This window comes from Cebus imitator, unplaced genomic scaffold, assembly GCF_001604975.1.
Source record: "Cebus imitator isolate Cc_AM_T3 unplaced genomic scaffold, Cebus_imitator-1.0 Scaffold336, whole genome shotgun sequence".
Classification (NCBI taxonomy): Eukaryota; Metazoa; Chordata; class Mammalia; order Primates; family Cebidae; genus Cebus; species Cebus imitator.
In genome coordinates this window covers 447,656-469,208 of record NW_016107651.1, presented here as the reverse complement: position 1 = coordinate 469,208, position 21,553 = coordinate 447,656, and the positions used below count along the sequence as shown (strand labels likewise).

The following is a 21,553-nucleotide window of genomic DNA, read 5'->3' as shown; positions in this document are numbered from 1 at the left end:
AGTGCTGCATTAAGGATCAGAAGACTTAGTTTCAAATCCAGGCTCTGACACTTACTAGCTGTCTGACACTGGGAAGGAGGTTTAAATGCTCCACAGTTCAGTTTACTCATTTGTAAAACGGAGATAATGACATCTACTTCACTCAGTTACAGTGAGGATTGAACGGCCTGCATGTACCAGCTCTGTACTTCTTTAGTGATGGGCTTAACCTTAGCCTGGTTAGTCTCTGTGAGCAGACTGGAGTAAGACAGAAACACTGGCTTTGAAGATTTCCCTTTGCACCTTAGTATTAATAGATGTGTAATTGTGGGCAATTAATTACCACCATCTCTCAGAGATTTGATTTCTTCATCTATAAAATGAAGATAATGTCTCTTTCCTGGCTTACATCATATAGAACATTTTAATCTGAATTTGCTTTGTAAACTAAAGCACATTGTATAGTTTTATGATGGTGCATCTCCTTCCCAGGGAAGACTGAACTGGAAATTTTAACCAAATTCTCCTCCTTCCCTATCTCCCCAGACCCTCAACCCTTCCCGCTACCTCCCCCAGGTCTCCCCCTACCCCCTACCTTTCTGTGGCTAGTGTACTTCCCAGAAGACCAAACAAGGAGATCTTTACTGGCTCCTCTCTGGGAAAGTAGGGCAGATTCTATTAGCCTGGAGGGAGTGGGGCCTGAAATTAAACCCGGAGGCACTCCTAGACTTGGAGGTGCTAAATCATCAACCTTCCATTGGTTGGCCTGAGTGACAACTAAGCTCCTTAAAGTCCCCTCGAGAAATTCAACAAGAATAAAGCTTATTCATACTATTATTTTCATCCAGTACTTGTGAAAAATTGATGCGCTTAACAGTATGATTTTTATTCCATGGCATATTTAACCCTAGCTTATCCAGGCAAGTGTTTTCCATTAGTGCATGTATTCTTGGTCGATCACACCCCCTTAGATCCTGGAGTCTCTAAGGAACCATGTTTCACCCGAGAAGCTGAGGATGATCACAATGGATGTCAGCTCTGTTCCCAGGAGACAAGCAGCTGGGGATAAATAACCAGGCATAATAATTGCCTTTAGGAATGCTTTCTTCTTCTGAGGAAAAAAAAAAAAAACAAAAACCACAAAACCTGTAGCTCTCCAGGACTCCTCCCAGGCCCTAGACTCTGACCCAGCTCTGCAAATGTCCACTTCTCAAAAGGTTCTGGAACGGTCTATCAACATGTTCTTTGAGGCAAACAACCTGACTTCTGCCCTCCCTTTATGGGGCCCAAATTGTCAAAGCCTTAAATGTCACAGGAAAGTGCATCACAAGAGGTGGGAGGAGAAAGGGATCATGTTTTTGTTTTCTGATAACCATGAATTTTCGTTGTTTCATCTGGCTTTCAGCTTTCATCAAAACAAGTTGTTTACTGAGATTAATGTTGGGTATAATAAAGGCCCCAGACAGTTCTACCTGTGGGTACTGAGACTCAATAAAGCAGTGCTCAAATTACACTCTCCGCTTCCATGGAGCAGCTTCAGTGTGTTATTGTGAGCTGCTTTCTGTTGATTTAAAGTGAGATGACATGGAAACAGATTAGTGAAAACCACAGACATTATAAATTGCAATTTGGCCTCAAAAGATGAATGAAGAAGAAATGCTTTGATCTGTGATTCAGCGCTGAGCTGCAGTATTTACAGAAAAACATGTCTGCAGGGAAAGAGAGTGAGAGAAAGGCAGAGAGGCCCAGAAAGGAGCCTTTGGGTATTGAAAAGTATATTTTCTCAAATTATAGATGACCTAAATAAATATGAGGGCTCAAGTAGAGAGCGTAGGGTTTTTTTTTTTTTTTTTTTTCAATTTAATTAAGCCTGTAAGGGTTGATATTGAGGGGATTTACATGATAAGACATCTGCTCTGATATAACATTGCAGCACCTAATCTAATTCATACCTCTCAATCCTGTAATTCAGGGCTGCAGAGAGACAAATGGCTGCAGGGTCCCCCTGCATTACTTCTTTATACTTGTCCTGTTCTCCAATAGAAGGTTTCATGGCCAGAACAGAGAACCACTGGGACAATCATCCCTCTACCCTTCTCCCAATGCAGGATATACAGCCATTCTGAGTGCTCTCTGGAACTCTGAGACCGAAGACCGCAACCTGGCAGCCCCCTGACCTGACAAGCAACCAGGATGTCCCCAGCCAGTGCCCACCTCTCCCTCCACTCCCACCTCAGGCCTGGACTGATTTAGACTTAGTGGCATCATGAAATGTTAGATGAGAAAGGCTACTAGGAATCAGAAAAACAATCCTTCCAAATTTATAAATGGGTGACCTAAGGCTCAGAGAGGGCACTTCACTTCCCCAGGGATACACAGTTGGCTGTTGTGCGCCCCCTTGGGGAACACAAAACTTCACAGCAGAATAAGCATAGTGAAGCCCTAATGAAAAAAAATGCTTAAGAATTGTGTAATGTTCTTCCCTCCAACTTCCTATATCTGCTATCTATAGAAAAAAAAGGGGTGCTCAGAGACCCTTTTGGCATTCCCCTTTCTTGGGGTGAAAGGGCACAGAAAAACATGGAATCTGTGTGTCAAATGTCAAATTAGATTTCACATGTAAGTATTATTGCTGATATTTATTGAGCATTTACCCTGTACCATGCACTGCTTATATATATTAACTCATTGATTTCTCACAACCACAATAAGAGGTAGATACATCTATTCCCATGATACATATAAGGAAACTGAGATTAAGAGATATGATGCAACTTCCCCAAGGTCACACATAAGGAAGGCAACACAGGCCTTTACCCCAGGCAGCTAGATGTGAGCCCAGAGTCTGAGTTCTTTAACCACTACCAGCAGATTTCAAACCCTGGTGTATCTCTGAACCACCTAGGGGCTTGTGATCAACACAGTCAGCTGGGGCTCAGCCCTGGACTCCTCCCAGCACCTTCTGGTTCAGTGCCCCCACCTTCCAGTTCTCTCTCCCCATCCTTCTCTCATCCTGAAAACATTCCCTTGTCATTTGCATAGTTTATTTGACAGCTGATCACTCTCCCCTCAAACCTGACTGGGCCCTCTTCACTCCTCATTTCCTTTGTGATCTTTTTAAGGCTGCTCTAGCTCTCTTTTCATCAGAAAATGGGGAGTCTTCTACTCCCCCCTGCCCTGAATTCCCACATCTGGGCCTCCCAGGCTCCAGCATCCCTCTTTCCCATCTCTCTCCTCCCACCGCTCCCAACAAATCTCACTTCATCCTTAGATCTGGTTATATTTCCTGGTCTCCTCCTATGTATTTTTGCTAATATAGAGAGTGATAGTTTGTAAACATTAGTTTACACTGACATTTGTGCTAGCAGTATTCTTACTCTATTTGGGGGCGAGAAGCTGGGATAAGGGGTATTTGTGGCAAAGCATATCTCCTTTTGATGTCTCCTGATCACCTAGCAAATATTCGTGGAACAATTTCTGTCTGCTGAGCATCTTGCTGCTGCCCATATAGGTTGAATAAAACATAGCTCCCAGTCCAGCTCTTCTACCTAAAAAATAAGAATACCACCTCTTTCTTCACAGAACTATCCTTCATTCATTTACTCACTTAGCAGATGAGTACTAAGCATCTTCCGTTGTGCCAAGCAACTTTTAGCAACTATTAGGAGGGTCTTTGGTCCCTGGGACTTACGGGGGTGGGGGTGGTTCTGCAGGATTATACCTCAATGTCACTGTGGGAACCAGAGGAATACTTATCACCTGCCAAAATATGCCAGAAATATGTTCCCTAAGGCACCTAGGAGCTAAATCTCAAAGGACTAACTAGCTAGATGAGGAAAGGAGAAAGGAAGGACATGCAGGGAATGACAAGGGCAAAGGCAGAGAGAAACGTTAGAAATAGATTGTGTTCAAAGAATGCATATTGACTTCTGGGGCTCTAGGTGGGGCAGCAGAAGGGGAGAACAGGAAATGAAAGTGGGAGGGTTGTCTGGGGCTAAAAATAGGAAAGCCCTCCCTTTCTGCTCGGTCTGCTTCTTGACCTTCCTTCACTAATCTTGGATGCTAATGTTGCTTCTCATAAGTTCGAGGGAGTGTGAGACTTTCTCTCCGCTTATCACCTGCCCTGTGTATCACTCACCCATCTCTTTGACGCCATCCATGGACATCCCTCAAGGATCCTTCTGTTTAGACAGTGACCTTGGCACCACTCCGCCCAGGAACTCTGAGTCATTAGCTTGCCACACAGACTGCCAACCCTTTTGAGGTCAAAGCTAGTTTATTACAGCGGAAAGAAATCTCAGAGCCCAAATGCTATACGAGTATTTAATTATGGGTGCACAGTTTAATTACTTAGTCCAGCTTTATATGACTTAATTTATAAATATAATTTACAGTTCCCTTGTTTCTTTCTCAAGCCATTTAGCTCATTAATAGTGCTGACTATAAGAGCTGTTCAGTCCTTTCCTGCTGGGCTACAGGCCAGTAGTTGCCAAGGTAAGGGGAAGTGGGGGCAGGGATGGTGGGAGAAGTCCGCTCCTGCAAGAAACATTTTATCACTGGTGTTGCTAGGAATTTCCAGTGCATGGTAATAACAAAAAGCAGAATGACTTTTATTTGGTTTTATTTTGTTTTCAAAACTGTAAAGGTCAACACCGCTCCCACCCCTACCAGGGCCTGCCCCCAAGATAGACCACGTGCCCCTCTGCCAACCCCATGCCTCTTCTCCAGGCACAACCTTTAGTTCCTCATTGAAGCCATTTCTCAGCGACAACCTTCTGGGGCTTCCTCTTGGGCCTCCCTAAGAAACATTTGTTCATTCAACCAGTGTTTATTCAATACCTACTATGTGCAAGACATCATTACCAATGAACTGAAAACCCAGGGTAAAACATAACACAACAATCTGGAGTAGGAGATTATGATAGCATCCAAGTTGGGTATTGGGTATTTTTAATGCAAATGCGAATCCAGACATGGTCACAATGGCCTTCAAACCCAGGGTAAAATCTAACACAATTAACACTCACTATGCACCAGGCAGTGGGCCAAGCTTTTGTAAACATTGCATTTAATATTTAGAAAAACCCTGGCAACAAAGCTCAGATTGTTTAAAACAGTGGCTCTTGCCCCTGACTGCATATTGGAGTCACCTGGGGAGTTTTGACGCTAGAACCAACCCTCTAGAGTTTTTTATTTAATTGGTCTGGGGTATTTCCTGGTCATCCTGATCTTAAAGAACAAAATAAAACACATTTTCAGGCAATTCTAACGTGCAGCCATGTTTAGGAGCCACTGATATAAGTAATTTTCCTAAGATTCCATGAGTAGAGCAGGAAAGAGAGGCGGGCTAACCCCCGAGCCCTACTATATGCCAGACTCAGCAGCACTAGGTCCTTTTACTACCAAGGATATAACAGAAGACATGTGCCATAAAAAAGATAAGACACTGTTAAAGTTCAAGGGACAATGAACTTGGAGAATGCCTCATGAAAGACCTAATTTATGGGTTATTATTTTAAAGAATTTGAAAGCAACGCAGAAGTTATCAAATGGTAGAACAGGAGTTCTAGGCAAGAGACAACCATATGAGCAAAGGTGTGGAAGTTGAAACACACGAACAATGCACAAGAACCAGTGAGCAGACACCATGACACTGGGACAGCTGAGGGCAATTCGGCAGGAAATGTAGTCAGGGACAGATCATAAAAAACAGTTCTTTCCAAACCACTTCAGATTACGGCAGGCATAGAATAATGATCATATGTGTAGTGTACATCAGGGGAAAAGGACAAGGCTGCTGTGGTGGATCAGCGTCTTGGCATATCTGGCACACCCACTGGGAAGCTTTGGTATAAAGCCTTGAATAGAATCCAAGAAGTGTGAGCTTCATTCTGCGGGTAACAGGGAGCCGATGAAGATTTTATATTGGAGTAGGAGATTATGACAGGATCCAAGTTGGGTATTTTTAGTGCAGATCTAGGCATGGTCACAACGGCTTTCAAAAGACAGACTTGACTTTGGTAAGTTTCTGCCAAGCATGACTAACAGAATACTTTGATAATATGTTATGATTTGCTATACAGGTAGTGTCTTTCCTGCTAGACTCTGAACTCTTTAACAAGAGAGACTGTTTTATTCTTTCAAAAAAAAATTCCAGTGTGTAGCACAGGGCTTGGCACATAGGAGGTATACAATTAGGAACTGACGGAACCACTCATTAAATTCCATTCAGCAGGTGGCCATCTATTTCAGAGTCAGGGAACAAAAGATGATGCAAATGCATGTATATTAAAAAGAGAATACAGATTAGAAGGCCCTGGGCAGACAGAACTGGTTTTCTTCCATTCCTCAAGCCTCTGCTCCTCTTCTGTAACAGGGACAATAAAAACTACTCAGCAGGAAGGTACTGAAATAACGCACAAGGGGTGCATAGCCAAGGTTTGGCACCCGGCTGGCTCCCAGAAAGGGGCATTTAATAATTAATTTTCAAATGCTTTCAGTCAGACAATGAGGACCATATTAATGGTTCTGAGTTGTATGAGTTACAATTTCCTTTGTAAATGTCTGTTCTGTTAGATGTGCGTGTGGCAGGGTTGCTGAGTTTATAAGCCTGAGGCTCTGACAATTGCCCTTAGTTAGCCTTCCACACAGTGGAATTATTATTCACACCAGGTGTTAATAATCACATCGAGAATTCACATCAATAATCACATTGAGAATTCACTATGTTTTAGGTCCGATGTAATGGATCAACACATAACACATATAGATGAAACACTAAGTCCAATGTTTTATATGTTATCTCGCTTACTCATCTAACCCTACACAGGGGATGCCAAACATGGCCCTGGGCCTGCTTTGCGTGACCCTCAAACTAATTGTGTATTTTTTTAAGGTTTGTAAAAACAAAAAGAATTTGATACAAAGACGGTAAAGCATTGTAAACCTTAAAATATTTACCTTCTGGCCCTTTGCAGAAAAAGCTTGTCAATCCCTACCCTATAAGACAGGTACTAAAAGTATGCCCAGTTTGCAAATAAGTAAACAGTTTTAGAAAGGTAAAGTAATCACCCAAGGCCAGACAGGTAAATGGCAAGTCTTGGTTCTCAATCTAATTTCATACCCATGACCTTAAACACGAGCTTTATTGCCTTAAATTACAATAAAATGTTTCCTTTTCCTTTAATGTAAACCCAAACTTGACCCATTCATAGCTTGTTCCTAAAGAGTTTGTGGCATGCCTTCTCTGTTGCTGACATCCCTGAACATGCTGCATCTCACCTCTCCTTATATTAAAAACAAAAAAACAGGCCCCAACTCAGTATCAGTTTCCTCTCCCATATTCCCCAGTTTCCAAAGCAGCAGAGGGTCAAGGGCTTCCAGGAGAGTTACAATCCACAGGAGAGCCTGCTGAGAAAGAAACAAAGTTCATTGTCTTCAGGGAGTCTGGATCTAGCTGCGGGGGAAAGAAAAGAACTAAGCTTTTCCTTCCAAAGGAAAGCATGGCCAGGGGCTTCCAGTAAGCACAACTCCAAGCCACCTCCTTGTCACTCTGTCTGGGTTTGGGAGGAAAAGACACCTGAAAACCACTGTGGTTCAAGCTCCAGCAGCTCACCAGCTGAGAAGAGCAGCTGCGCCCTTTTATCTGTTTCATATTCAGCAGGAGGATTAGCTTCATGTTCTGACCCCGAAAAAATGATAGAATGATGCCTACAGTAAGTGCTGTGTTATCCTGTCCAGCTGGAGAGTGAGGTGCCCTGTTTTATCAAATACACTGTTTCATGGAGAGCTGCCACATACACCATCAGCGGGCAACCAAGATGCAAGGACACAGCATTCATAAAATACTCTTTGTACCTAAACTATCCAGAAGGTAATTCCATTTTTTTTTAACGTTTCAGCAGTCACGGTGCCTCAGGGCACTGTCCTGGAAGGAAGAAGGTGCATAAAATGGAAATCACATTTATCAAGTTCTATGCTGCTGCTAATGTGGAACAGGATACCTTAAATAAATACACCTTTTAACATTGACAATCCCCAATGCTTGTTTTATCTACTCTGTAGAAGAAAAAAACTGAGGTTCGAGGTGGATTCATTCATTCATATGACATTTAAGTGCCTCCTAGGGACCTCAGCAATGGGGACACCAAAATCAACAATAAAGATCTGTCCTTGCCTCACAGAGCTTGCATCCTTATAAGGGAGAGTCAATTTAACAACCACACAAGTAATTAATTAATTATGGCAGGGAGAAGAACCACAAAGGGCAAGTGAAAATGCTGTGAAAACAGGTAGCAGAGGGAGCCAAGCCAATCTGGAGATCCAAGAAGACCTCCCTGAGGAAGTGAGATTGAAGTTGAGACCCGAGAAATTTCTTAGGAGAGGGGCAAATGAGCACTCCCCACACCACCACCATGAAGCCCCAACCGTGGAAGGAAACGTGGCCCTTCAAAGAAGGGAAAACATGCCAGGACAGGTAGGGCAGAGGCCAGAGGTGGAACTGTCATAAGGTAAAACTGGTGAGATTAGTACAGCCTCAGCCACCAGCAGCAGCCTTGCAGACCAAACAAGGATGTTGGACTTTATTTCAGGAAGTGTCAGAGAAACACAGCAGTCCTTCAGGAGGTCAAACCCTTTCTAATAAGAAGCAAGTGATCAAATCCAGGTTAGACTCTAAAGTCCATGCTTTTTCCATTATACCCAGCACATTTACGTGATAAAAAAAAAAAAAAAAAAAAGCCTGCAGGTATGATTGATTGATAGGATCTTCTAGCGCACAGCAAGAAACTGCAGTAAAGGGAAAGCCCTGGAGTAAGAGTCAGAAATCTTGGGTTCTAGTTCTGCCTCTGCCCATTCCTAATCCAGCAGCTTGCCTAAATCTTTTAATCTCCATAGACCTCAATTTCCTTACCTCTAAGAGAAAGGGCTGGACTCAATCCATGCATACCCCATAGTAAATACTAAGTAAATCTTAGCGGCTACTTTTATCAGCCTCTTAGCTCTCTAATATTCTCTGACTCTCGGTATAAATTCTGTGACTATGATTATACTTTCTCAGACTCTCACTTCCCAGGCATGGTAATCAACCTTAGTTATTTCCAGAGTAAGACAATATAATTATTCTTTTGACATAATCCTAGAATTCTCAAATAACATTTAGGAGCTCTCATCTCCAGAAGGAACCCTGAATTTTATGGCTCACTTAAATGTTCACATAATTGATTTGCCCCTCTTACAGGATTTATCCATGTATTCCACAGGCAGAAATTTAATTATGGTTCTGAAGGGACTTACTGTTATAATACTGGCAGAGTTTTCACAGGTTAAGTGATAATTACAGTTTAAACTTCACAGAGGTCAATCAGCTTTTAAATGTGGTTCCCCCCACCACTAAGTTATAACAAAGGCAATGTGGTTTTTGAAATGCAAGATAATCTTAAACAAGAAATTATTTTCTACACTATATGTAAAGTTATGCTTGCTTTTATTTAGTTCCTGGATTTAGCAATAATACATTTTCCTGTGTGTATGTGTATTTGTATGCTACAGGATATTTATGTGATTTGGGAAGAGTCTGGAAGGGTTATATTTTATTACTATAGCAAATAGTCAGTCCTAGACCACTTCCACTATGACTACCCCTAACCCAACACTCACCAAGTTTTTGGACCCCCTCTTTTCTTTGCCCAGCTGGTGTGTGCTTTCTCTGGGAATGCAAGCTCATTTTAATATTAGCTTAAGCAAGGCATAATTAGGACCACAAATCTGCTGCTGCAAGAAAACAAAGCAACTTATTCAAAAGCCAAGATTCAGTGATTTTTGGATTATCTGTTGTTAGGTTTTTTTTTTTTTTAAACATTCTCATCTCTTTCCATTCCAGTAATTGAAAGCTGTCTGCATATTTAAGTATGCAGCTGTAATTGTTCCACTAATATACTCTTCCCAGGAAAGCTCTGTTGTTTTGCAAGAAGAAATAGGATAGCTCACCTCCCTTTGGCAATCTTAGTAGAAGATGAGGATGAGGTCCCACCTAGATTCCTCCTGTGACAGACACAAGAATAGAACTCACTATACGCTGGAGCTGAGTCACACATCAAGGGTACTTTTTATACTGGGTACTATTTCTTATCTTCCATAATAATCTTTTCTTGAGCATTGTCTTCATCCTTAATCATTTTCCCTCTCCTTCAACGGATTCATTTTGTCTTAAGACCTGATGGCTTTACTCTTTTGTCGACATTACAAAGTAATCATTCACCCCTGAATTGTCAACATTTTGTCACTGGAGGATTTCATATTGGCACAAAAGGGGTCATGTCAAGTGCTCTTTTATATAACTTTGTATGTATATTTGTGTGGGTGTGTGTAAATGTACATGTTAGCAAAACCTAAAATCAAAAATGAATTTATAACACATCAAGGTCAGAGAAAGCATCACCATAATTGAGCATTATGCAGGCAGAGGACCTGTATTACATAACACCAGCAGGGTAACAAACTCCTGCATGATTTCACTTCTGTGTTTTCAGCTTCATCTCCTGACATTCCCACACTGCCTTCTCTGCACTCCTGCCATATTGACAGAATCGAGTCCTTGAAATCCCTGCTCTTTGCCTCCTGTAGGCCTCCACAGATATTCTTGGTCTATCTGAAATCCTCTTGTGCCCCATCACAAGCTATTTACTCCTTATTCTTCAGGTCTCAAGTCCATTACCATTTCCTGTGAAACTTGGCCGTGGACCTGGATCCTCATACAGTTGCATAGGCTTTCAACCACAGCAAACATGTTAAAACTCTTTCTTCAGGCAAGTCTGCATGCTAGGCACTGGAGGCAAAGGGAGCAGAGAAAAAGGGCTTCAGGGGATCATCCAAAGGCCTTTGGTATGCCCATCTATGGTATTTCCAGACAAACTTGCCCGTAAGACTCTCTAAACTGCTAATGTCTTTGCATTATGAACCATCTAATTTGCTGAGTCTTTACGCCATTTTGTACAGAACTCTACTAATTTTTACATCCTAAGTTCTTTATAGAAAGAATCTACCTACAAAGCTTAGCATTGATATGAATGCATAAGAAATACCTGACAAATATCATTGACTAATTATCTATTGACATGCCATTGGGGTGACTTCCACGAGTCACTTAGCAACCTGGTGAAATGCCCAGGAGATTGCAAACTACATAAAGACAGAGACCTTGTCTACCACGTTCCACATTTTTCTAAGGACTGATGCAACGTCTGACACACCATAGGCACCCCTAAATTCATTCATCCATTAAATTCAGCAAATGGATGAATGAATGAATAATACAAAGCCAATGGTAAACACAAGTTCTACCCTAAGGGAACTTCCAGACAATAGAAAGAGACATATTCTCCTCTCTCCTCCATAAAAGAAAAATCTGCAATTTGTCAGCTGGTGGCAGTGGCTCCCACCTGTAATCCCAATATTTTGGGAGGCTGAGGCAGGTGGATCACAAGGTCAGGAATGCAAGACCATCCTGGCCAACACGGTGAAACCCCATCACTACTGAAAAATACAAAAAGTAGCCAGGCATGGTGGCACACGCCTGTAATCCCAGCTACTCAGGAGGCTGAGGTAGAGAATTGCTTGTACCCGGGAGGCAGAGTTTGCAGTGAGCCAAGATCGCACCACTGCACTCCAGCCTGGGCGACAAAGTGAGACTCTGTCTCAAAAAAAGAAAATAAAGAAAAATCTGCAGTTCGATATAAGCCAACAAGTTAATTCTGCATTGGGTATTCAAAATTTAAAAAGTGAAAAGATAAGTAAGACTAGAGTGCAGTGAATGAGAGAGAATGTGAACAACAATCATATAATGCGGTAATTGCTATGCTAGAGGAATGGACAGAGTGCTCAGAGAATAATGAAGACGGTGCAATTAATTCTGTCTCAGAGCATGAGGAGAAACTTCACAAAGAAATTGATCATTGAGCTAGACCTTCAAAATGGTAGGATTTTGCAAGTAGAAGAGATTAGATGGGCATTTGAAACAGAGAAGGCAGCATGAAGGCATCAAGCATGCATCAAATTCCAGGAGTCACCCCCAGATGATGGACACTGTAACTAAGATAGAGGTTCCCTGTTGAGAAATTTTAACACTGAAGAGTTTTTTTTTAAACTTTACATGAAAATAGTTGTAGCTTTAGCATCTACCAATTGAGAACACACAGTACAGCAAAATTTACATGTTTAGTAATGTTTTTGAACAAATGTGTGTTTTATTAATCACTCTAACACCTACATACAGTAAAAGAAAGATGTGGTATATAATGTAAAGACGTAATGCTCACATTTATTTCCTTCCTCTAAATGTTTCATTGAAACAAAAATGAATAATGGTTGTCTAAGAAAAATAACTGATCTTCCTGGAAAATTCACCTTGTGAGAGTATCAGAAAAGAAAACTAGGGCTTTAGGTAGTTCTTGAACCCCCCCTACACAGATATACAATAGTGTGTTTAGGGGGAAGGAGAGGGACAAGCTGAGAAATTACAAGGAAAGGCAACTCTGTCCTTAAGCGAAATACTGCATTCCTAAGTTCTCTGCCACCAAAATAAAGTTATCCTCCTTTGCAAGTGTAGATAGGAACCCTCAAACTGCCTTCTGGAGGGAAACCTACTTATAAAGAGCCTAGAAGTAGTTCTCTAATCCAAGAATCTATACAGGTGCAGAGAAAGTATAGCCAATGACATAACCATCACTCATAAATATAAACTGAAAATTATCAACAGATAGTAGAAGAAAACCAACAGCAAGTAAAGAAAAGGACCGAAATCACAAAGGAAACAGAGATAATCCAGGGAAGAGAGAGAAACTTTTCAAACAATTTTAATTAAAATCCTCAGATATTCAAGATGTTGTATCAATTAAACAAGAACAGAATGCTATATAAAAAGGAACAGCCAGTCCCAAACAGGAAATTAAAAGATCTAAGAAGTTTAATAAGTGGATAGGAATATGCTGAATACAGCAGACCCCCCAAAATAACTCAAAATAATTTAGATACCCCCCCAAAAAGCCAAAAATGCTCCCAAAATTTGAATCAAAAAATTGTTTTGAAAAGTAAAATATGAAAGAAAAAATAGGAGACAAGGAGAAAGAGGAATCTAAGTGGGGAAGGATGTGGTGTTACTTCCTGATCTTTCATATCAATAATTCTCTCCAGCTGATAATAACAAGAAACAGAAGGGTAAGTGTATTTTCCAAAGTTGCATGGTTACCAGCAAAACTAAAAACACAGCCTGTCAATAGTGACAGCTTTCAGAACATGAAACTGGGAAATGTCTTTGGGATTAAAGAGTTCCTTCTGTGGACTTCTATTTTTTGGGGGGGGGAAAAATACCACATAAGAATACATTCATTTTAATGTTTTTCATAAAGTTATCATTAGAAATTGTAACCCATTGACAGAATTGAGACATCATTTCCACATCCTCCAAATCCTCACCACCTGTGAGAATTACTTAAGGAAGGCAAAAATCAATCTATTCTTTGTCAATCAAGAGGTATTTTGTAACAAAAGAAATCCCAGAAAGTAGAGCATGTCCTGCTGTGTGTCAGGGGCTTTTCCCGGTGCTCTAGATAAAACAGTCAATATAACAACAAAAAATCCTGCCCTCATAGAGCTTACCTTCTTCCCTTAGCACGATAAACCCAGAGTTATTACTTTGCAATTAATAGGCTCAATGTCATTTTAACTGAGGAATGTTTCTCAGGTAAGAATAGACCATATGATCTTCAGAAGAAAACACTTAAGTATTTCACAATTGTTAAATTATAATTTAATGTTAGGTAAATTCAGGTGGAACTCATCACCTCCCCACCCCCTTCCCTAAACACTCCATGCCACGAAGAGAACTTCCCAAGATATTTTCCTTTTCCCAAGGAGAGGTTGGGGTGGATAACCTTATGTGGAGGATTTTAAAAAGGAAGTTTCAGGAAAGAGACAAGATAAGGAGGATCAAGACAGAGAATGAGATTGCTGCCATGAGGTACTAGAAATAGGAGCACCTTTGTTTGGTGAGGAGGAACAGGTTAGCAAAACCATCGCTACCCCCACAACTCCCAGTTATCAGGCTCTGTACTCTTCAGGGCGGATTAACCGAACCCTTGAGTAAAAGAGCTGCCTGCTTTTCCTGAAGAGTTTTCTGAGGGATGGTCCTGGGGCAGGGTGACATGGAGATACTCAAGAGCAGGCAGGCTCTCTGAGCATAGGGCATCTTGCAGGTTCACACATCATGGATAGTTTGAAGGATGCTTGTTTGGAAGAGGTGAGAAATGAAGCCAGAGAGGTATATTGGGAAGATTTTGAAAACTACCTCTTGTGTTATACCAGAACTTCAAAGGAAAGTCAAGCAACATACAAAGGTACAAAATGTGCAAATAAGAAAAGAGTAAGGGAGGAGAAGCATTTTAATAAGAAAAGCGTATAATCAGATCTGAATTTTAGAAACATGATCCTGCTAGTATATTCATGGTAGGCTTGAAGGAAAAGAGATTCACAGACAAGGATGTCAGTTAGGAGGTTACTATAATTATTTAGGCAAGTGATGCCCTAAACTAGGGTAGTGACAGTGGGAAAAAAGTTATATACCTCTTTTGTGCTATTTCAAATCCTTCCCTACCCTTTATTCTGACCACTGTGGCCATCACCATTTCTGCACAGACTTCAACTAGCTCTGGGCAGGTGCAAACAGAGCATACGCACCTAGCCAAGGCCATGTACTCCATGCTACTTGACCTGATGATACTGCATGGAATGCCCCAAGAACCCACTCTGCAGTCTCACATGCACAAGCCAGAAATATGTGCTAACGCCCATGGGGCCATGGTTGAGTGATGGTAGGGGGAAGTTCTCTGCATGGACAATTCTGATGCATTTCACAAGAAAGATCCCACAGGATCAAAGATTTGCAGCAGTGGCCAATTCAGTAATGCAACCTTGATTTGGCTTTCTGCTCCTTGTCTGTTCATTCTGCTATACCTTTCCCTGCTCCCTAGGTCCACTCTCATATTAAACCACTGTACATAGAACTTGTCTCAGGTTTTGTTTTGGTGGAACGTAGGCTAAGGCAGATAATCACAGAACCTGGTAACTTATACCATGTTGGGGGAAAGGAAAGAAGAAACTTATAAGATGGCTGAGTTTCCACTGTGGGTGATGGAGCTGGCATGTGCTGAGGCTATCTGATATGACTGTGCCTGTCTCTGGCATGTGCATACATGCACAGACATGTACACATACCTACAATCTCCTTTTGATTTGTATATGGCTAGAATTTGGCTTCTGGCTTATGAATAGCCAACTTCATTGTAGTTCTGACTTCATTAAAGCTGTTTGCTTTTTTCTTTAAATTATGTTGTTCTTACCCCACTCCTTCTCTTCCTCTGTTCTTCCTTTTCCCTTCATGTCTTTCTTTTTGGTAAAATCTTTCTTTTTGGAAGCTCTATGGTAAAATCCTAACTAAGCCAAATTTACATAGTGAGAGAAAAAGCAAATAAATAAATTTTTATTAAAGAGAGGAGGGCAAGCAGAAAGGTAATCCATTACTTTTCAGAGTAATTTGTTCTCATCTTCTGGTTGTTTGCGGTCTACTAGGGACCACCTAGGTTTCTGTGGCATGCAGTCATCACTTCATTTGTTTTACCACCCACCGGCTGTGAAGGTGGCCCCTACACAGGTAGGCTATGCAAGCAGCCTGAATTCTCCCTCATCAGAGGCTTTGTCATCGTGCAGTATTGTGTTGAGGTGGGTGGTGCAGCAGTGTATAATTTTGTTTGTCAGTGAGTCATATTACAATGAGACTCACATTACATAGTCGCAGTGACAAAAATCCGAGCCTGGAAATGTAAGCCTTTGTCTCAGTCCAATTTGTGTTACAATAACAAAATACCACAGACTAGGTCATTTATAAAGAAATGAAAATGATTTTGTACAGTTCTGGAGGCTGGGAAGTCCAAGACCAAGGGGCTGCCACCTTGTGAGGGCCTTTGTTTATATCATCCTACGGTAGAAAGTGAGAGGGCTACAGAGCACATGTGAGAGAGGGCAAGAGGGCCAAGCTCATCCTTTTATCAGTAACACATTCCCAAAGTAACTAACCCACTCCTGTTTTAATCCATTCAGGAAGGTAGAGCCTCGTGACCTTCTTAAAGGTCCCACCTTTCAACACTGTTGCACTGGGGATTAAGTTTCCAACACATGGACTTTGGGGGACTCATTCAAACCAATGGAACATTCAATTCAGCAAACATTTATTGAGCAATACTTTCTTACTCTGCCTAATCAGACTCATTGGTACAAAACCCTAGGCATTTTTAATTACACAGAGAATGCATTTCTTTATAACTCATGCCCCAGAACTTGAAGTAAAGCAAATCAAAGTAGACGTTAGTATCCTCCATGTGTTAAGTCTCCATTCCCTTACAAAAATGGTTACAAAATTCCACCACTGCTTCATTCCAGCCCCTCTGTCACATACTCTTCCCCTTAGTTTCTCTTGTCCAAGTTACAGAAATACAGTTCCTTTCTTATCATCTAAAGAGTACAGTTGCTGGGTGTAGTGGCTCATGCCTGTAATCCCAGCACTTTGGGATACCTGAGGTCAGGAGTTCAAGACTGGCCTGGCCAACATGGTGAAATGCCATTTCTACTAAAAATACAAAAAATTAGTTGGGCATGGTGGCTGGCGTCTATAATCCCAGCTACTAGGGAGGCTGAGGCAGGAGAATCGCTTGAACCTGCGAGGCAGAGGTTGCAGTGAGCAGAGATCACACCATTGCACTCCAGCCTAGGCAACAAGAGTGAAACTCCATCTCAAAAAAAAAGAAAAAGAGTACAGTAGTTTCCCTTTATCTGTGGGTTCAGTTACCTGTAGTCAACTTCATTCAGAAAATATTAAACAAAAAATTTCAGAAATGAAATGATTTACAAGTTTTAAATTGCATGCCCTTCTGAGCAGCATGATGAAATCTCACACCTTCCTATCTCGGACATGATCATCCCTTTGTCCAGCATATCCATACTGTGCACACTACTTACTTACTGGGTACTTAGTAGTCTCAGTTAACAGAGTGACTGACATAGTACATATAGGATTCAGTACCATCTGCAGTTTGAAACATCCACTGGGGGTCTTGGACTTATCTCTACAGACGGGGGACCCTGTACGCACCAGAAGCAAGTGTTACAAGCACCTTAGTTTTAAAAAAAAATTCTGTCTTTGTAGCAAGCTCTCAGTTTTCATTTCTTTCGAAGTCAGAACCCATCTCTGAGATCTGCCCTTTTTCACTGATGTCAGCAGGAGCCAACCTCACGTCCAGCTGTGCTGAATCCCTTACTGTCAGTCTACCTTTGACTAGAAATATTTATATAACCAAACAGGGAATTAGCACATTTATTCTTTTTAAAAAATTCCACGTTCTATATTCAAGGCCAGTTTCCCAAAGATCCACTCAGGGAGTGGGGGTGGTAGTACTGGGACAACTTGCCATTGGAGCTGGGTAGAAAGTGGCCTAATGAGACGCCATTTTTCACATGCAAACGGTGGCAAAGAGATTTGTTTATGCCTTGTCATGACTAGACAACCCAAATACCACCACGCCTGCATCATCGGTTGAGTCTGGGTTTTGTCATTGTCAGTCCCTCTGGCATTCAGAAGAGATGCTGGCTCAGGAGGACCAGCAGAGTTTCATTTCTGAATGCATCTGAAATCTTTTAAGCTCTTTGTTGGAGCCATTACAAAATCATAGTGGGTATAAGCCTTTTTTTTTTTTTCCTTTCAGTGGTTGCATCACAGTCACTAAGACAAGCACAACTGGCTCTTTCTCCAGAGAAACATAGGTATCCGTGGTCCAAAGGTTAAGTATGCTGGGACCTGACTTGTTAAATTGCATTTCATTAGAGAGCCCAAGTGAGCACAGACTGAGCTCAGCGGCCTCGTTGGGGAAGGGGAAGCAATTGCTTGCTGTTCTTTCTCCAGGGAAGGGAACCAACATATGGTGCTCCGCCTGTGACACAAACGGTTAATTTCCACTAGCTTTTCTGTAGTTTCAGCAACTCTGGGATTAGAAAGGACAGGTTCTTTACAACTCCCCCTAATATCTCTCAAAGTTACTTTCCAAGTCTCTGCTTTTGTTCTGCTGATTCTCTTTCAGCAGCTTTGTTTTGCTAAGGAGTAAACACTTGGTTTGGGATTCAGGGAAATTTAGCTGCTTTGATTTTTCACTGCCCTTGCCCAGGGTCTCTGGAATAGTTATTTTGAATCTTGAGATAGTCTTAGATGTTTCTCCCTTATATGCATACACAAACCCTTCTTTCTTTCTCTCTCTCCACCTGTCCTGTAATGTTTATTAATCACCTGTGGTCCATATGGAATAAAACTCAGCTGAAGCAGACAAAGTATTTGATAGATTTGGTAGTGGCGATGTGTGGATATGTGAGAGACAGAGAGAGACCACTACTACTAATAACTCTTAATATATTGAGAACTTTCTATGCACCAGGCACCACATGCAGTCTTTAGGTAAATTCCTCCAAGCTTTAAAGGCAAGTGTTGTTACTATCCCCATTTTACAGAGTACAAAATTGAGGCCTAACTTGCTAGAGACACAATTTTGAAACAAAATTTACTCTTAATTATGATGGTATAATGCCTATTAGTAGACTCCTCCTATCTTTCTCATAATTTTCTTTCATAAAAAAATTATATCACTTTTTTTTATGGTATGAAATCCTGACACCAACAAGGATAATGGCAATAACTATAAATATTGGAATTTTAACTTTAGACACTGTGCTTTGCATGGAAATTTAGATACATGATCCCACACAAATTTGCATGTATATAAATAATACATATTATTTCCACTTTACTAATGAGAAAACAAGCTAAGATGTTTTAAGTAATTTGCCCCACCTCATTCCAACTGACCAGTAAATGGCAAGTTGGAATTCAAATAAAAGCTGATTTCAATGTCAAAAATCTTCTCAGAGCCTGTCCCATTTTTTCCTCACTATTTCCTTAGGGAAAGAGCCGAGGCAGACAATCATTGTTTGACAGTTTTCTAATTTTAGATGTGTGGGCGCCAGCGCTTCATTCCTAACGTATGTACGGATTCATGCATTTAACATACAGTTTAGGCGTGGCGGCACCGCTTCCTCTCGGCTCAGCTGTCTTGCGCAGGAGCCGCAGGGCCGTGTGCAGCCACGGCGCCCAGCCGGAACTGCATGATCTTCAAGCCCCGCTTCCACAAGCACCGGCAGCGACGCGTGGCCACGTGGTTCAACCAGCCTGCCCGGAAGATACGTAGACGCAAGGCCCGGCAAGACAAGGCGCGCTGCAGAGCCCCGCCCCCGCGTCGGGGCCCATCCGGCCCGCCGTGGGTTGCCACACAGTTGGGTACCACAGAAACGCTTCAGCCTGGAGGAGCTCAGGGTGGCCGACGTTCACAAAAAGGTGGCCCGGACCACTGGCATTTCTGTGGATCCGAGGAAGCAGAATAAGTGCACCGAGTCCCTGCAGGCCAACGCGCAGCGGCTGAAGGAGTACCGCTCCAAAGTCGTCTTGTTCCCCAGGAAGGCCTCTGCCCCCCGGAAGGGCGGCAGTTCTGCTGAAGAACTGAAGCTTGCCACGCAGCTGACGGGACCGGTCATGCGCATCCAGAGTGTCTGTAAGAAGGAGAAAGCACGAGTCATCACTCAGGACGACAAGAATCGCAAAGCCTTCACTAGTCTCCGCATGGCCCGTGCCAACGCCCGGCTCTTCGCATTCGAGCAAAAAGAGCCGGAAGCTGCAGAACAGGACGTTGAAAAGAAACAATAAAGCCCTCTTGGGGACTTGCAATTTAAAAAAAAATACAGTTAAAGTACATTCGGAGAGACACACTCCTCAGAAAAACAGAAACAAGCATTGATGTTCTATTATATGCCAGGCACTATGTTAGGCTCTAAGATGTGATCCCTGCTTTAAAAGAACCCTCAATCTCACAGGGAGATAAATTCTTAAGACATGTACTTTCAACAGAAGGTAGTGAGTTTAGTGAGGGTCTGTCATATACACTCCCAGACCAGGGGCATCTAATGTAATTGCGTCTCTGAGAGACCTTGGTGCCATCTACTCATTGTTTTCAGATGTACAAGTTTGCACAGTTAACAGAATTATGGAGGGAACCAATGTTGCTAGCAGTTCATAAAACTGAGAAAGCAAAAAGTAATACTACGAATAATAAATGAACTGGAAACTTCTACTCAGAAAGCTTCCTAGGCTCTCCACTTCCTCCTGAAGAATGGAGCTACTCAGCCAGGCAATCTGCATGACAAGTCCCCCATCCTGCCTGCCCTGCCAGAATTCCCCTGCAAAGGCACCCAGCCCAGAATCTGCTGAGTGGGCTGCAAGCTCCCGATGCCTGCCTTCCACTGCCAAGGTGACTTGGCTCAGGTATCTCCCAAAAACTTTGTACCACAAGACCTGGAAATGATTGCCTTTGTTCATCGCCAGACATTAAAAACAAGTATCTGTATCAGAAAAATAAGTAAATACAGGAAACTAGTATGGGAAAGAGAAGGGTGCAGCAGACAAATTAAGGAGAAGTGAAGACAAGAACTAGAGACAGAAGATGTCACAGGAGATGCAAAGAGAGCCCTTGAAACTTCCTAATTTCCAGCAAGTTTTAATGAGCCTAATTGTATTTTCCCCATCTTGAATTTTGTGCAATCTCCCTATTTTCTTTTACTAATTCCTTGTAAGTGTGTTAACTCAAGTGGGTTTCTGTTTCTTCCTATCAAAAAAAATCTTTGACTAGAACACCTTTGACTAAAATTCTTTTCTTTTGAGTCATACATTTATCTTTTTAACTCACTATTTTGCCTCAGGAGTGAGACCCAGCCAGAGCTATTCATTATCCTGCAAATACATTTAGCCTTTTGTTGCCTCTATTTCTTGGTTATAGGTTCCTTCTGCTCCAAAAGCCTGTTACCTGCATGTGCAAGTATCTGTTAGCCAGGCTTTGAGCTCCAGGGGAAACCTTCTCCATTTGGCTTCTCTGAACCTTGCTGGCCACAAGTAATCTCTCACTCTTCCATACGGCCTCATACGTAGGTCTCTTGATTCCCGTGCTTTCTTCCTTATGGTAGAGCTATTAGTATACCCAACTTATCTTTCCTCGTATACTATACGCTCCTGGAGGCAGAGATTTTTGTCCTACCCTTTACAAACTTTATCAGTGTTTCGCATATAGTAGGCACTAAATTCTGCTTATAAAATTAGTGAACAAATGAATGAATTCAAAATGCCAGAAAGCATAATGAACTAAAAACTGTCAAAACTCCAATTTTGGAGGAAATAAAAACAAATAGAGAAATTACATTCTATCAAACCTATAGGCAAAAACCAAATTAAAGTATTTATTGAGATCAGTACAAATTCAAGCAAACCTTGAACTTAATCTCTAAGGTTTCTTCGACTACAAAATAAAATAAAAATCCATGCCTATGTTATTCTATACAATAAACATCTACAATACTCCGCAGGGAGACCAGAGTTTAGAAATCA

At 41.7% G+C, this 21,553-nt stretch overlaps 1 pseudogene across 1 annotated transcript in view; it reads left to right on the top strand.

Annotated features, from left to right (window-relative positions):
* The window catches only part of LOC108287110, a 39,164-nt pseudogene extending 19,317 nt beyond the window's left edge, over positions 1-19,847 (top strand). Inside the window, exons 2-3 of the transcript XR_005196449.1 lie at positions 15,601-15,750; positions 19,144-19,847. The product of XR_005196449.1 is annotated as a 60S ribosomal protein L13-like (transcript). The remainder of the gene's footprint in view (positions 1-15,600; positions 15,751-19,143) is intronic.
* Positions 19,848-21,553: the final 1,706 nt, after the last annotated feature.